Genomic DNA, 16129 nt, shown 5'->3' on the forward strand with positions numbered 1-16129 from the left:
TGTTATAGGTCCCAGATCTTAACAAGATCATTATAACACGGGGGATGAATAAGTGAATGCTACTCACATATCTACTAGGGGTAGAGAGCTCAAGGAGACACTGTCAGCTATTGACTTCAAACTGATTAAATCTAAATCCATTCCAATATGTACACAGGCAAAATGAGGGCATTAGAGATATGGGAACAGCAAGAATCAAGAATTGGGACTGAAATGGGAATGGGGGAGGAAGGAAATGGGAGTTCACACAAAGATTATAAATCTGCCAGTCATTCAAAAGTTTCATAACCAGAGTTCGTTGAACTTATTAAGCAAGAATGGAGAATATTATATAAATCTGAAGACACAAAAATGGTCCTGAGGATTCTAAAATGGAAGAGGAATAAGAGGGTTGGGTATACTCTTTCCATCCTCTCTTCTCCAAAAGCAATGAGATAGAGTAGAATTAGTGACCTGGGCTAAAGCTTAAGTGGACTTCTTTGCCACTGTGACAGGCAAGCCACAGAGACCGTGCCTTAAGTGAGTAATTTTTGGGACAACATTGTTCATTCATGGCACCAGGTTGGGGCCAGGATATGGAGGGTCTCTGGAGAATGTCATTGCCAAAGAAAGATTGAGGAAGAGAAACACCATTAGGTAGCTACCTTTTGTAAACTAATTATCTTGTAACCAAATTCTAAGTTCTGTTGTTTCTTTGAGGACTGCAAATATGATCAGAACTTTCTAAATTTGGCACCTAAAAGCAAAGCTCCCGTTGACCTACCTTAGTTACAGATTTAACCTGGCTCCAAATTCTTGCTTTGGCACTCATTGCCTATATGACCTTGGGAAACTACTACCTCTGAACCACAGTTTTCTCAGATTCCAAATGGTAGAATCATAGATTTAGTTAAATGGGACTTTAAAAGTCATAGAGAGCACAGAGCCTTATACCTAGAGCTTTAAAAGACCTCTTAAATTAAATGGGATCTTAGAATTCATAGAGAGCACAGAGCCTTACACCTAGAGCTGAAATAGACCTCAGAAGTCATCTAATCGAATGACCTCATTTTACAGATGAACATGGCAATAAAGTAATGAAAATAAGAATAAAAATAATAAGCATTTCTATAGGCTTTAAGATTTATATAGCACTTCACATAAGTTGTCTCATCTAATTCCCGCTACCCTAGAAATTACTACAATTATTTATAATTATTATTATTATCCCCATTTTACATCTCTGCCCCAGAAATTTGTTCAGTTAGTGAGTGTCTGAGGCTGGATTTGAACTGAGGTCTTCTTGACTCTAAGGCCAGCATGCTAACCATTGCACTTCACTATCCACAAAGTCACTAGACCAAGATCCCAAAGACAGCAAACAGCAGCCAAATCCCATGACTCTAAGTTCTCCAAGTCACTTTCCAAGGCAGCGCATCCAGTCCAACTTTCTAATTTAATAAATGAGGCCTACAGAGGGTATGGCACTTGCTCAAAGTCACACAGGTAACACACACAGGTGTGCTCAACCCACTGCCCCACACTGTCCTTCTTATTTCACAAAATTGTTGTGAGGAGCAAATCATGTAAAATGTTAAGTGCTTTGCAAACTTTAATACCATATATGAATGTGAGTATTATTATCCTTAATTTTCAGACAAGGAAAAGTGAATATTGAGTTTGAGGAACACAAAGAAAGAAAAGAGACGAAATTGGCATTTCAATTCAAGTTTTAGACCAAGTCAGTGCTAAAAATCATTGAATTCCTTTAATTTGAGCTCGCCCTCCTTGCATTCTCCATAATAAATAGAAAGCAAATAATTCCTTCCACAGAATCACTTGGCAGATGTTTTCCTCATTCTCCCTCCAGGTGCTTCACTTTCACTATTTGGGGACATAAAATTAATTAGATCATAAAGAGCCACTGTCCTGATTAATAGAGGCACCAAGCACCAAAGGATGTGTCTCAACTTGGGAAGTCAATAGTCAGAGCCATTCAGTCACACTAAGTCAAAATCTAAACAAATTGAGGAGGTGTGATCAAGGCAGCAAGTCAAACTCAGACAAGAGGTCAGGAAGGAACAAGGACAAACACCAAAGGTTGAGGCAAGGTGGGTTGGCTGGTGGACCCGTCAGTAATCAATAATCATCACAGAAACCAGCAGAGCAGGAAAAAGGAAGAGACCCAGAGAACCAAAGAAACAATGGGTTCCCAACTCCTCCAAGCTCCCAGAGGTAGCTCCAGTTCACAGGGGAATTGCTCATCTGAATTAGTGAATGACATTTCTATTCTGGAAGTAGACCTACATTTATGAAATCATAGTTCTGATCAACACCCCTTAAAAAAAAAAAAAGTTTAATATCATGCAAATGAAGAAATTCAATTGCTTTTAACTGAATGAAATTAAACACATTTATAATTTTTTTTTTCTTTTTAATTGCAGCTTGTTCATTTATTTGGATGTTTCCAAATATCTCAATGCTTGACATTGTGGAACAATCCATCTGGAAACTTGATTGTCTTTTTTAATCCATATATTTGGCTTCATGTAGACCTGGCCTCCTCCTCCTAGGCCCTAATCCCTTCTAGGCCCCCCTTCCCTTTACTCTCTGTAATTGAATAATTATATGCCCCAATATTCACAGGCTAATCCCTTGGTAATCCTTCTTTGATCCTGCCTCAGTCCCTGACTGGATTACCCTGATCTAGCATGTCTGGCTTTGTGACTAAACTGTCTATGAGCCTGGGGACATTCACCAAATGAATGCCCTGCCTGCCTCTTGACCTGTGTTTGGCAGGCGCTGAGTCCTCCAAGAGGGGATTAGTCTGGATTTATGTGACCATGAAAAGCCTACTCATTGCTCAGCTACCACCAAGGAATCAGCTCACCCTCCTTACCCTGTTCCAGGGCCAGGAAGATGGGAGGGGTAGGGAAGGAGGGTGAGAAAAGGGCCTTTTTCGGGCTGGGATTTGGTAGGTTGGGAACTAGGAAATCAGAGCAAAGCAGGAGGCAAGGAAAGAGATTGCGTTCGTTGTCTCCCATTTGCTAAACTGGGGATGGGGAAAGAAAAGAGTAAGGGAATTTCCCAGGACAGAAAGACATATGGATATGGGATCCTACTGGCCATGGCATTTCATTCAAGTCACTTCAATTCTTTGAGACTCGATATCCCCATCTGTGAAATGGGAATAATAATCAAATAAGCATTCTTAAGCATTTTATTACCCACCAAGCTCTTTGATAAACAATGGGCGAATTAAAACAAAAGTGAAACAGTCACTTCCTGCAAGGAACTTACAGACTCTGGAGGACAAGGAGGAGAAAACATGTACACATATAGGTATATACAAAATACAAGGTGAAGGGAAAAAGGCAGAGGGCAATACCTCCCAGGTTCTTGTAACAAAAGTGTTTTGTACCTGAGAAAAACAATTTACAAGATTCTCTGATATAGGCCTCTTTTTTTGAATATATGAAAAGCTGAGGCAAATTTATAAAAATGAGCCACACATTTTCAAGAAATTAAAGTCACTGATAGTCACATGAAAAATGCTCTAAATCACTATTAATTAGAAAAATGTAAATGAAAACAACTCTGAGGTACCACCTCATAGCTATCAGATTGGCTAATATGACAGCAAAGGAAAATGACAAATGTTGGAGGGAATATGGGAAAATTGGGATACTGATATCCACCACCAGGAGGTGGAGTTGTGAACTGATCCAGTCATCCTGGAAAACAATTTGGAACTATGCCCAAAAAGCCATAAAACTGTTTGACTCATTGACCCATCAATACTATTCTTAGGTCTGAATGCCTAAGAGATCAAAATAAAATGCAAAAGACTTATACGTACAAAAACATTTACAGAGGCTCTTTTTGCAGTGACAAGGAATTGGAAATTGAGGAAATGCCCATCAATTGGCACTGTCTAAAGAAGTTATATGATAGTGATGGAAATTTAATATGCTACTAAAAATGACAAAGGGGACAGTTTCAGAAAAACCTGGGGCAATTTCTATAAATTGGTGCAAAGTGAAATGATCAGAAACAGAAGAACATTGTAAAAATAACATCAACATTGTAGCAATAATCAATCTTGAAAGGCTTAGCTCCTCTGACCCAGTACTATTCCAAAGGACTCGAAATGAAAAATGTTGCCCAACTTGTTGGACATTGTACAAATGTTGTCTCCAGAGACAGAACTGGTGGACTCTGAATACTGATTGAAATATTTTTTACTACTTTTTTGTAGTATACCTAATATGGAAATATGTTTTGTATGATTTCTCATATAAAATTAGTATCCTGTTACTTGGCTTCTTAATGGGTAAGGAAGGGACTGGAGGGAGAGAGAATTTGGGACTTAAAAATTTAAAAACAAAATTTGTTTTAAGTATTCATTGTACTAGATCTGTATCCCAAAGAGATAAATAACAAAGGGAAAAGGACTCGTGTGCAAAAATGTTTATAGCAGCCCTTTTTGTGGTGGCAAAGAATTAGAAATTGAATGGATTTCCATCAGTTGGGGAATGGCTGAATATGGTGTATGAAAGGTATTGGATTATTTCTATTCTAAAAAAAAAAGATGAACAGGATGATTTCAGAAAAGCTTGAAAAGACTTACATGAACTGATGCCAAATGAAGTGAGCAGAACCAAGAAAACACTGAACATAATGATCAACAGTGATGGATTCAGCTCTTCTCAACAATCTATAATTCAAAACAATTCCAATAGATTTGGGATGAAATATAACAACCACATCCACAGAGAGAACTGTGGAGACTGAATGTGGTTCAAAGCATAATATTTTCACTTTTTTGTCGGTTTTTTGTTTTCTTTCTCATGTTTTTTTCCTTTTGGTCTGATGTTTCTTGCACAACATGAAAATATAGAAATATCTAAAAGAATTAAACAAATATTAAAATATGTTTAAAAGAATTGCACGTATTTAATCTATATCAGGTTGCTTGCTTCTTGGGGAGGAGGAGAAAAGGAGGGAAGGAGAAAAATTTATAACACAAAGTTTCATAAAAATAAATGTGGAAAACGACCTTTACATGTATTGGGAAAAATAAAATAATACAATTGAAAAAAAAATGTTCTGTGAAGTGCTACTTATATATGAGTTTGGACAGTTGTACATTGCCCCATTCAGGAGCTGTGTCAAGATATCAAGATCTGCTTCTCATCTTGCTCACTAGGCGCACTTGAAATCTGAAAGGGCTACCATTGTGACCTAGGGATTATGGATTTACTAAGGGAAGAAACCTTAGAGGTCATCTGGTACAGTCTTTTTTTCTTGAGGAAACCAAGACCCAGAGTCCAGTCGCTTCCCACTCTGAAATTCTGCGATTCTGTGAAATTAATACCAACAACAACATGCCCAAAGTCACATAGCAGAGCCAGGATTCACCTTTTCCTCTGAGGATGTGTACCACTAGCTTCCCTTTCTAAAAAAGTACAACTATCCCAGGGAATGACCCTTCAGAAATCTACTTTAAATCATACCCACAGGATATTAGAATGAAAGGGATTTTAGATGTTATCGAATTCAGTGCTCGTCACCTAGTTTACATGAAGAAACAGACCCCAAAAATGAAGAGGCTTACTCAAAGTTTGGAAGAACCAGACCCTGGAGCCCAAGAGTTTTTCCAATGATTCTAAAACTAGTGTTCTTTCTATATGACACCCCTGCCCATTGGAATTGTGTATTAATAAAATAATTCATTATTTATTCATTCATACAGAAATAATATTGATGCATAGTAATATCCCTGAATTATGTGACTGTTAATTAACAATAGCAACAACACGAATGATGATGAGAATTTATGTAGTCATTTAAGATTGACAAAGCAGTATTCCATGGCCAAGCAGACATAACCCTTGATAACTAGGGTTATCTCCATGCCATAATAGACTATAAGACCAGAGAGCCATGCCTAAAATTTGAATCCTAATTCTTAGGCTCTATGATTAGCCATTTGGCTTTGACTAATCATATTGCTTAAAATTAGAGCCACTATTCTCTTTATTCTATTTTAGACTTGGAACAAATAATGGAAGAATAGAAAAGGGATCTTGGTAGCAACTTTAGCAATGGGTTTCATGATACAATACTGTGGACAGCATCTTACCACTTAATGACACATCAAAACAGGAGTAAATTTCCATTCTACCACATAGTATCTATGTGATCTCTAGCAAGTCATTCACCTATTCTGAGTATTACTTTCCCCAACTACAAAATACAGATACCTAAATGACCTTGAAGGTTCCTTTTACCTCTAAATCTATGTTTCTATGCATCATCCAATAGGTGGAGAATGGACTTCCGTATATTTCTCCATGATGGCAGAGAAAGCTTTCTAACAATTAGTGATTTGGAAGGAAGTCAAAAATGGATGTGCCATATTAGAAGGTTGCAGGTTGCCTCTCCAGGTCATGGGGTTGGGCAGTGTATAGGGGGCACAGATGGTTGATTTGGCCAAAGGCCATCTTTGCTCCTGCCATTGCTCATCCACACTTCAATCTACCATCAAACTTTCTAACGCTCCTTGAGGCTTATACAATGCTTCCTCCTCAAAAAATAATCCTACGAGATAGGTAAATCATAAACCACTTTCCTCATTTTACAGATAAGAAAACAGGTTTAAAAAAATGAAATGGTTTGTCTTTTTTGGCCTATGTTTCACATTCCATAAAATCTACCAGGATACCACAACAGGCACTTTGCCCTCTGCCTTATAATGCACAAAATCCCATCACCCTTCCAACTCTTGGGAATCAATAATTAAATAAATCTTGCCAATGATGCTAGAAAGGACATGGTAATCCACTGCCTAATGGATTTTTTCAATATCCCACTGACTGCTTTAGCCTGTTCATCTCTAAGGAATGGAATTATCTCCATTTTAGAATGTAAATTCCAAGGACAAGGACTCTCTGCAGATAAATATTTGTTGATGTTTTCACGTAAAACTCAGTGCTCAGAGAGCTTTGGAAAAGGGACTTATTCAATGGTCAAAGGATGTGAACAGGGAATTTTCAGATGAAGAAATTGAAACTATTTCTAGTCATATGAAAAGATGGTCTAAATCACTATTAATCAGAGAAATGCAAATTAAAGCAACTCTGAGCTACACTACATCCCTGGGATGATAGGAAAAGATAATTACAAATGTTGGAGGGGATGTAGGAAAACTGGGACACTAATACTTTGTTGGTGGAGTTGTGAATTGATTCAACCATTCTGAAAATCAATTTGGAACTGTGCCCAAAGGGCTATCAAGTTGCATACCCTTTGATCCAGCAGTTTCTCTACTAGGCCTATATCTGAAAGAGATCATAAAGGATGGAAAGACCCACATATATAAAAATTTTTGTGGCAGCCCTTTTTGTGGTAGCAAGGAACTAGAAACTGAGTGGATGCCCAAAAATGGGGGAATGGCTAAATAAGTTATAGTAGATGAATGTTATGGAATATTATTGTTCTATAAGAAACAATCACAAGAATGATTTCCAAGAGGCCTGCAGAGACTTACATGAACTGAAGCTAAGGGGAGTGAATAAAATCAGGAGATCATTGTACACAGCAACGACAAGATTATATTCTGATGGATGGGACTCTTTTCAACAACGAGATGATTCAAGTCAGTTCCAATGGTCTTGTGATGAAGAGAGCCATCTGCACCCAGAGAGAGGATTATGCCATTATGAAAATGGCATCTGGTTAAAAAGGGGTCAACCCTTGAATATAAAACTTGGGGCATTCCTTCCTGGTAAGAAATAAAGACCAGGAAGTTTGTTTGAATCTAAAAACTGCATCCTTTAGACTAATCATATTTAAGGGAGAAGATGGATATAATGCTAGTCTAGAATCCCTCCTCTTTGAAGATAGCAAAGTGGTCACCCTCTGGACTCCTCTTGCCTTCCCTCATGGCAGGAAATGAAGTCTCCCTTGTGGAAGAGAAGAGGGAAGAGGACATGTTAGAAAGATCTATTCTTGCTTTTCTGTTAAGACACATATCAAGAAAGTCACATTTCATATATGTGTGATATATGTATATATACACATCTGTATGTGCATCTACATATATGTACACCACAAAACTACTGAGAATTATCCCTGTAATTGTATAATTCTTCTTAGTGATTATAAATTATTACACTTTATAAAAACTTGAAAAGATATATGTTCACTTATGTTGGAGTTCATAGAAAAGCAACTTTGAAGGTAATATATGATCCAACAAGGACAGCAACCTCTTTAGACTTGGGAGTCAACAGTAAGTGATTCTACCTTTCCTCCTCTTCCTCTTTTCCTTGGCATATAAACTCTTTCCTCCTCAAAAAAAATCAAGAAATTCTTGTTAAGCTTACAAAGCACTATAAGATATAAGATAAATAAGATATAGTCTCTAGCATCATGGAGTAGGAAATGTGCCATATTCTATTTTGAGATATGAGTTATTTGTACTTCTTTCGTATATGCCCAAGAGAAATATAAAGTGATAAATAACTATATTCGGTTGCTTAGGATCATTAATTCAGAGCAAGAGGGCACCTTAGGAACAATCTAGTATCAATGATTCTCAAATTGGAATCTGGGGGTCCTTACAGGGGGTCAGCAAGATCAAAACTATTTTTATAACAATACTATGATGCTTTAATTTCTAATATAAGAAATACAGATAAATACAACCCACATAAATAAAATTTCTTCATGGGGTCTTTATTTTCAAGAGTGAAATGGGATCCTGTGGCCAAAAAGTTTCAGCAGAGGTGATCTAGCGCAAGTGCCTTCATTTAAGAGATCAGGAAACTGAGGCTCTAAGAAAAGTGATTTCCCCAAGGCCCCTTACATAGCAAATGGCAAAGCTGAGAGTTGAATCAGGTTCTTCTGATGATAAATCCAGTGCTCATACTTCTATACCACAGTTTATCATTTTCCATTTTTTCCACAAAATGAAGTGGAAAAGTTCTCCTTCAAGGATTTCCTATAGCAAGTATAACAATAAGAAGAGATTCCATGTTATCTTTAAATAACATCATCCGATTCCCCTTTGAACTTCATAAAAATAAATCAAAGAACTTGGATTCTATTTTTAATAGGTGCTTGGGGAAGGTGTGGATTTAATCAACTTGATATTTCCATTTAGCTTGATGATGTACATCTGTGTTTGGAGGCATTTAAGGACAGTTCTTTGTAGAAAGTGAGCATGATCACTGGCTCTGTACTGATTGGGTTTCAGGAGGCTAAAGTTTCCTCATGATTAGCTAAGAAACAGTCATCATCACTCCCTGTAGTCCATAAAAATAAGGTATTTGAGTTTTTCTCATTTTTACCCCTTTTTTACACCTACAGAAAGCAGACCACAGACCTTGTATTAGGAGTACTATCATGCAAGTTAGACAAATTTTTCCTTATAAGGTATTGAGATATTCTTCAAGACTTGGTTAACTCAGGACTAAAAATTCAAATCGTCGATACTCTTTCCTCTTCATTTGGGTATAAAGCAGCCACAAGGAGGTAGTGGGACCCTCAGATGTTGGATTGATGGATATCTACAGTATATTTGCTCTTCTGGATCCACTCAAGGAATTCTAGGTGCTTATCTTTGTTCAATATTCTTTTGCTGGGGCCAAATAAACATCCTTTTCTTTATTGTTGAATGACCTATGAGCAGGGATCTACTGGTAAATGTTTTAACAATGGATCCTCCCCCCCAAAAAAAAATGTATGCAGGACACAGGTTTTTAGTTTAATATGGACTACTAACATTTTCTTCATCTCTTTCTCAAGTTTAGAAAATCAAAAAACAAAAAAATCAAAGCTTGATTTATAATGTTTGAAGATTTATAAGGTGTACATGCTCAAATTGAAAATTTAACAATTACCTCTCTGGAGCCAATTAGAGTTGAATCAGCATATCCCTATTGAGTGTCTCATTTTGTAATAATATTGAACTTAAAATTACTAGAAGATTGACCTGAGTAAACTCCCTCCCCCCTCCCCCAGAAGACCAGCATTATGTGCCTATGTGCAGGTTATCCCCTTCCATCACTCTCAGACAATGAGAAAATTGCATGTGCAATGTAGTCTGATAGAAGAGCTCTTGGACCTCAAGTTCCTAGCCACCTTCCTTTCTGACTCCTTTTCTGAGAATAGATCAGTAAACTAGAAATCTGATAGTGGACTTTCTCAACTTAAGAAATGGTAGCATCTGGACAGTGTGAACTTTCCTTCAGAAGCACTTTGAAGAAGCTGATGTGTGTGTGTGAGTCCATTTGGTCTCAGCACAGGCATTCCCAAGTTCAAGAGTGTGGGGATTGGCTCTTCCAAAGAGATTAGGGGATTTCCTGTGATGTGTGCTTCTTGGAGAATGAAGAGAATTATCCACATAGTTCTTGTGCAGTATCTTATTTGAAAAACAAAGCCAGTGAATTACTGGAATAATGTGTCCCGTGGGAAGGGAATTACTCGTTCAGCAGTCCCCGGATTATGTTTATTTTCCTAGGAAAGTCTAAATCATAGGATGGCACTGAGTTTGGGAGGGACTTTATGACTCTGTAGAAAGAGGAGTTTCACAAGAATATCAGAATGCTGTCCTGATGAAAATCTGGGGAAATTTGATGGACTATTTAGGTAGTTTGTGTATTTTCTGTATCTATTTATAGGCTCCTGTCAATCTTGGCAGTTTTTGCTATTCTGCATAGTCATATAAAGGCTGTCCAGTATTTGATATGCATTTGTTAAGTTGACTGCTTGACTGAGAAAGGAGTGAATTCTTTCATCTACCTTGGGGAAAACTTAGATAAGAGCTATATCCTGAGCACATCCTGAGATTTTTTGTAATAACTATAGCAGAAGGCAATGAGCCAGAGAGGAAATTACCCTCTTGGAGACAAATCTCAGAACCAAACTTGGCCATGTGAACCTTGAGCCTTTGGCTCAAGGGATTTACATAGCAAAATTAATTAATATTTTGTAAGAATGTTTGAGCTGGGAGGAACCTTGGGCTTTATCTAATCCAAAGCCCTAATTATAGATAGATAAGGAAACTGACATGACAACATGATTATAATATCATAATGACTTGGCCAAGATCATAGAACCAGCCAATAGCAGATTCAAGTCTTGCACCAAGTCTTTTTACACCAAGATGAGTTTTTTTTTTTTTTTTAAACGCAGCACGTTGCCTTAGAAGAACAAGGGAAATCGCAATGAATTGTTAGCCAACATATTTAAGGTTTAATTTGATTTACATTCATATTTTTAAATACCAATTTAGGAGACGTGTTCCACGCTGAAGTACATTAAACACATCCAAATGTTTAAATCTTTAAGTGTGGTAAATATAAGGTTCTCTTAAAACTCTTTTTGAAGTAGTAGTCAAGCAAATTCAATTTAATTAAGTTGTCCTTTGGGATTTCCTTCCTTTCTTCTCAGATTTAATAAACTTTGAAGACACCATCAGCAATGTGATCAACATGATGAGATGGGAATAAAATACGGTCTTATTTTGATTTCAAGTTGTGATCACCAAAGTTACAAAGCTGACTTATTCTCTTTGGGTGGAATAATACTTAGCCTACAATTCACTGTCTTTACACTACCAGGACTCTCTGGATGCCCTTGTCTACCCAAATAGCTAGCTAAAAATGTTACTTCTATAAGAATAGAGTGGTGTAGTTGAGAGGATGCTGAACCTGGAGTCAGAGAGACTAGAATTCAAATCCTGCTTCAGACATTCACTAGCTGGTTGAATTTGCAAGTCATTAAATTTCTGTCTGCCTCATTTTCCTCCTCAACCAAATAGGGATAATTATAGCATTTACCTCCTTGCATTGTTGTAATTTTCTGGTATTTGTAAAGCACTTTCTAAGTATTAAAAGTTCTATCTAAATTCTTTCTAATATTATTATGAATATGAGATGAAGTTCACTGCAAACTTCAAAGATCTCTATAAATACTAGCTATGATTATGATTTAACCTTTTGGAGCCTCATTTGTAAAATGAAAATAGAAAGACACCAGCTCCTCTGGGTTTGGAAAAAGAATTGATTTGTCAACCTTAGCTGCTCCTGAAATGTGAGTTGTAATTAAGAGATTTGCAAAGGTTTCCCAACACCACAGTTTCTCAACACTACCTGTTCCCTATAAAATCTTGAGCTGTATCTCCCCCACACTGAAAAAAAGAGAGAAGGAAGGAAGGAAAGGAGGAAAGAAGGAAGGAAAGGAGGAAAGAAGGAAGGAAGAGAAGGAGGAAGGAAGGGAGGGAGGGAAAGGAAGGAGAGAGGGAAGGGAGGAAGGAAGGAAGGAAGGAAGGAAGGAAGGAAGGAAGGAAGGAAGGAAGGAAGGAAGGAAGGAAGGAAGGAAGGAAGGAAGGAAGGAGGGAGGGAGGGAGGGAGGGAAAGAAGGAAGGAAGGAAGGAAGGAAGGAAGGAAGGAAGGAAGGAAGGAAGGAAGGAAGGAAGGAAGGAAGGAAGGAAGGAAGGAAGGAAGGAAGGAAGGAAGGAAGGAAGGAAGGAAGGAAGGAATCCATGCATAATGGTGGGAAGGTGAGTACCAAACCCAGCTTTTCAAACATCCCAAACATCTTCTAATGTATTATAGGACAAGAGTTTCATAAATTTAGAGTTGAATGAAACTTCATTTAACAGATAAGGAAGTGAGGCCCAGAGAAGAGCTATGTGTGATTTGCCTACAGTCCCATAGAAAGCAAGTCATAGAAATAAGATTTATACTCAGGTCCTCGGATTCCAAATCCAGCACTGTTTCCTTGAGCCCTTCCCCTGCAGCAGGTCATAACCCTGCTATACCTTATTAAAAGGTCTTTTCACATTGCTATGTTGGGGAAAAAAAATCCATCATTTAGCTTTAGCCTGGTGGCTGCCTTTGAACTGTGAGAGAAGAAAACAGAAGGAAACGTTTGCATTGGATCAGTCTTTGTAAAAGTTAAAAGTTTATTTTATGGCTCCTTTTTTAATATTCCACTAAAGAGCTTCCATTGTTTTTACAGCTTTCCACAATTTGGGCCCTCTTCAATAAGCATCAGGGACTTGACACATCATTTTACTTCTTTGGGCCTCAGTTTCTTCATCTGCAAATGGGGAACATTTACCCTGCTCTATCTTAGGATATTGTGTAGACCTCATAAATATAATTTTCTTATTCTGTTTTTCCCTATCACTGCATCCTAAATGTGAAATGTGAATGATTTCAACCTTGGAAGGACTGATATATGCTGGAAATTAAGTGCCTTATTAAAAAGACAATATCCTTTGCCCTTATTTTGCACTCTTTGAAATAACTTATATTAATCTTTTCTATCCAGAATCAGAAACTGTAAAAATTCATTGAGAACAGCAAAATGTAAGATGTATTTTTAAATCTATTAATTTTTTCCCCTCCAACTCAGAAATAGCTTGAGAAATTCCCTGCAGGACCCTATTTCTGTAAGCCTGGAACTTTGCTTTTTAAAGGGGCAAACATGAGATCTGGACCAAGCAAGAGTCAGCATTGTAAATACCAGCGAGTCACAGAAAAGAGATCCAAGCTTTGACTGGGAAGGCTTCAAGAAGGATTCACAACCCCTTTGATTTTTTCCCACCAGCTGCCTCTCTGAGACAGACTTGTTTTCTACTGACACCCTCTGGAAGAGGAAGAACTAAAAGATAGTAACTTGGTCCACTCATCAGAATCATTTCAGAGAACAAGATGGGGGAAGCATCCCCCAAAAATCAATAAACCCACCCCCATAAGAAGAAATCGATAGTTTATAAGTAGTACATGGGATTTCTGCTGGGAAAATTCTCTTTTATCTAGAACCCAGAAAGTATGGCAACATCTATCCATTAAGGTGAGGGATAGGGGAAAGGAGGAGGGTTTCTGCCATTTATTTTTTGTTTCTAGATCAGAAAGCACTTTTCCTTGATAGTGCTCGGTTCCCAAAATTGGTCTCCAAAGAGGGGAAAACCAGAAAATAAATGAGAGACACAAAACTTTTTTAAGACCTGTACCATCCCTAAAGTTACTAAATGGGGTCATTAATCTACAGAAAGAGGGAAGGATGGGGGAGAGAGAGAGAGAGACAGAGAGAGAGACAGAGAGACAGAGACAGAGAGACAGAGAGAGAGAGAGAGAATGAGAGAGAGAGAATGAGAGAGAGAGAGAGAGAGAGAGAGAGAGAGAGAGAGAGAGAGAGAGAGAGAGAATTTTCCTTAAATAAGAGCAAACAGCATGAAAACACCCCAGCTTTTGATCCCAATTTGCCCAATGGATCTTGGAAGAAGGATGTGCCTAAACACAGCCTCCCAACAAAGCAGACAAAAGAAAATCAATTTAAGTATCTCCCAGCGGCTAAGTTATGATGATGCCCTAAAAGCAATTTTCACAGTCAGAGGAGTGCAATTGTGTTTTCCAGCTCATTAAACCGCCAGGACAACAAAGCCCCGGCAAATCTCAGCTTTTGCTCCGAAGTCAGGGGGGGAGAGAACACGGATCCCTTTCCTCTCACGGAAATCTGTCTGCCCCACAACTATGTATATTTCACAAATCCCTCCCTGCTTTTGAAACCCAAGCCGCCCATTGTTCCCAGAAAATGTAATGCTTGTTTATTCAGGGCCCTCTTAACATTCCTCGATGCCATTGTTGGGAGCACATGGGAGAGTTGGGAGCTGCCACGGGAGGACAATCGGGCCTCCTTATTTGTCCTGGTCCCTCTCTCCAGTAATTAAAGAGAACCTATAACCACACAAACATCTGTCACAGTGCCACTGGAGAAAGAGTTTTATGACCTTTTTATAAAGCCCCCGGCGGTGTGAATGTAGCTTGGTACAGGCAAAGGAGCCTTCCAAGCAGGCCACAAAAAGTGGGTTACAAACTTCTCTGATCAAGTTACCACTGAGCTCTCCCCCCACCCCCTGATAGCTTCCGATGGATTCCTGGCCAGCAGGAGGCTCCTCAGAGGGGGGGAAAGGAGAATTTGAAAAAGAGCCTGGTTATGGCTCTCTTTGATTTTTTTTAATCAGTAATCAATCAATATTGATTAAGGACCTACTATGTGTCAGGTACTGTGTGAGCATTTCACGTGGAGATGCTGGGACGCCCTTTGTATGTCCCTAATAGAATAGAGGCTCCTTGAGGGCAGAGACTGTTTCATTTCTGTCTTTGTATCCTGTGGCCCTAATATATAGTTGATACTTAATAAATGCTTGTTGATTGAGCTATTCATTTCTTTCATTTATTCATCCTTTCTCCGGGAAATTCCAAGGCTTGAATAAGCAGGTTACCTCAAGGTTTGCCAAAGACACTAAATTCCAACTATCTTTCCAGACTCAGTTCCCTTAAGGAACTCTGAGGCCCTTTGTAAGCCATCCCACTGGCTATTCCTCCACCCACTACATTGCATCATCCACATAGGTGACTTTGTCTAACTTGAGTTCCATCCCTAGAATGTTGCTTTTCCTTATTTCTGCCCCTTGGAATCTCTAGCTCCATTCAAGGATCAGCTCAGATGCCTCTTCTTCCTCCCAGAGGCCTTTCCTGATTTCCCCAAATGTTAGATCTGATCCCCCCTCCATTACTCAGTGTTTATTTTTGTAATACTCACTCCATCTCTGGCGAGAGGAGGGAAGGTCAGCTCTTCCCTGCCAACTGTATACATGGAGGAAAACTCAATCCAAATGAAGAAAAAATGATGCGCATAATCCTGGGTACCTGTGAAAGAAACTTAGTTCAGTTGGTTGGAGAAAGACTTCAAGAAATGAAGTCAAGAAAGGAGAGGGAGGAAGGGAGAGAGGGGGGGGGGCAGAGAGAGAGAGATAGAGAGAGACAGAGAGAGGCAGAGACAGACAGAGACAGAAAGAGAGACAGAGAGAGAGAGAGAGAGAGAGAGAGACAGAGAGAGACAGAGAGACAGAGAGACAGAGAGAGACAGAGAGAGGCAGAGAGAGAGAGAGAGAGAGAGACAGAGAGAGAGAGAGAGAGAGAGAGAGAGAGACAGAGAGAGAGAGACAGACACAGAGAGAGAGAGAGAGAGAGAGAGAGAGAGAGAGAGAGACAGAGACAGAGACAGAGACAGAGACAGAGACAGAGACAGAGACAGAGAGAGGCAGAGAGAGACAGAGACAGAAAGA

At 38.7% G+C, this 16129-nt stretch overlaps 1 long non-coding RNA gene across 1 annotated transcript in view; it reads right to left on the reverse strand.

The window, feature by feature from the left end:
• LOC141558704 (uncharacterized) overlaps nt 1-15702 on the reverse strand; it is a 51680-nt gene extending 35978 nt beyond the window's left edge. Inside the window, exon 1 of the long non-coding RNA XR_012487115.1 lies at nt 15604-15702. This is a non-coding gene — a long non-coding RNA (uncharacterized LOC141558704). The remainder of the gene's footprint in view (nt 1-15603) is intronic.
• Between the last annotated feature and the right edge of the window lie 427 nt (nt 15703-16129).

Source organism: Sminthopsis crassicaudata, chromosome 2 (genome assembly GCF_048593235.1).
Source record: "Sminthopsis crassicaudata isolate SCR6 chromosome 2, ASM4859323v1, whole genome shotgun sequence".
Lineage (NCBI taxonomy): Eukaryota > Metazoa > Chordata > Mammalia > Dasyuromorphia > Dasyuridae > Sminthopsis > Sminthopsis crassicaudata.